Here is a 2,144-nt window from a genome sequence, read left to right on the forward strand (position 1 = left end):
GGGTGGGATAGGGAGGGTGGGAGGGAGGGAGACGCAAGAGGGAAGAGATATGGGGATATATGTATATGTATAACTGATTCACTTTGTTATAAAGCAGAAACTAACACACCATTGTAAAGCAATTATACTCTAATAAAGTTGTTAAAAAAAAGACTTAAGATAGAGATTATCATACTAAGTGAAGTAAGTCAGACAGAGAACAACAAGTATCATATGATATCGCTTATATGTGGAATCTAAAACATGACACAAATGAACTTATCTATGAAAGACTTGAGGATATGGGGAGGGGGAAGGGTAAGCTGGGACAAAGTGAGAGAGAGGCATGGACATATATACACTACCAAATGTAAAATAGATAGATAGTAGGAAGCAGCCGCATAGCACAGGGAGGTCATCTCGGTGCTTTATGACCACCTAGAGGGGTGGGATAGGGAGGGTGGGAGGGAGGGAGACGCAAGAGGGAAGAGATATGGGGATATATGTATATGTATAACTGATTCACTTTGTTATAAAGCAGAAACTAACACACCATTGTAAAGCAATTATACTCTAATAAAGTTGTTAAAAAAAAGACTTAAGATAGAGATTATCATACTAAGTGAAGTAAGTCAGACAGAGAACAACAAGTATCATATGATATCGCTTATATGTGGAATCTAAAACATGACACAAATGAACTTATCTATGAAATAGGAACAGACTCACACACATAGATAACAAACTTATGGTTACCAAAGGGTAAAGGGGGAGGGATAAATAAGGAGTTTGGGATTAACATATACACACTACTATATATAAAATAGATAACCAACAAGGACCTATTATATAGCACAGGGAACTATACTCGATATTTTATAATAACCCATAAGGGAAAAGACTCTGAAAAAGAATATATATATATATAGATATATATATATATCTCTATACATATATTTGTATCACTTTGCCATACACCTGCAACTAACACAACATTGTCAATGAACTATACTTCAATTTTTAAAAAAAGGAAAGACATTTTTTAAGGCTATAGCTGCCATAGATAGTGATTCCTTTGATGGATCAGGGAAAAGTCAACTGAAAACCTTCCGGAAAGGATTTACCATTCTAGATGTAATTACGAACATTCATGAATCATGGAAGAGGTCAAAATATCAACATTAACAGGAGTTGGGAAGAAGTTGATTCTAACCCTTGTGGATGACTTTGAGGGGTTCAAGACTTCAGTGGAGGAAGTAACTGCACATGTGGTAGAAATAGCCAGAGAACTAGAATTAGAAGTGGAACCTAAAGATGTGAGTGAATTGCTACAATCTTATGATAAAACTTGAAGAGATGAGGAGTTGTTTCTTCTAGATGAGAAAGTTGTTTCTTGAGATGGAATCTACTCCTGGTAAAGAAGCTGTGAAGATTGTCGAAATAACAACAAAAGGTGTAGAATACCACATCAACTTAGTAGATGAAGCAGCAGTAGGGTTTGAGAGGATTGACTCCAATTTTGAAAGAAATACTACTGTGGGTAAAATGCTGTCAAATGGCATTGCATGCTCCAGAGAAATTGTTCATGAAAGGAAGAGTCAGTCAGTGTGGGAAACTTCATTGTTGCCTTATTTTAAGAAATTGCCTCAGCCACCCTGATCAGTCAGCAGCTATCTAGACCCTCCACCAGCAAAAAGATTATGACTTGCAGAAGGCTCAGATTTTTTTAGCAATAAAGTATTTTTTAACTAAAGTATGTATACTTTTAAGACATAATGCTATTGCATACTTAATAGACTGTAGTATAGTGTAAACATAACTTTTATATGTGCTGGAAAACCAAAAAACGCCATGTGGCTTGCTTTTCTGTGATATTTGCTGTATTGCACTGGCCTGGAACAGAACCCACAATATTGCTGAGATATGCCTGTATTTACCTAATGCTTACTAAGACCCAGGCACTGTTCTAAGTGATTTATTTAAATTCATTTAAGAGGACATTCATGAGACAGTAGCAAAGTTTATCACTGGAGGGCTTCCACTTGGAAAGGCCCAACACCACAACATTTAATAGCATCAGTAACCATTGTAATAGCAGCTGCTATATTTTAAGGTTAAAAAACTTTTTTAAACGTACATTGTCTTTTTTTCCTCCCAATTTTGTT

General features: G+C 35.9%; 1 pseudogene; it reads left to right on the top strand.

Annotated features, from left to right (window-relative positions):
* Nucleotides 1-1,638, top strand: part of LOC129392326 (tigger transposable element-derived protein 1-like) — a 3,544-nt pseudogene extending 1,906 nt beyond the window's left edge.
* The last annotated feature ends 506 nt before the right edge of the window (nt 1,639-2,144 follow it).

Source organism: Physeter macrocephalus, chromosome 1 (assembly GCF_002837175.3).
Source record: "Physeter macrocephalus isolate SW-GA chromosome 1, ASM283717v5, whole genome shotgun sequence".
NCBI lineage: Eukaryota > Metazoa > Chordata > Mammalia > Artiodactyla > Physeteridae > Physeter > Physeter macrocephalus.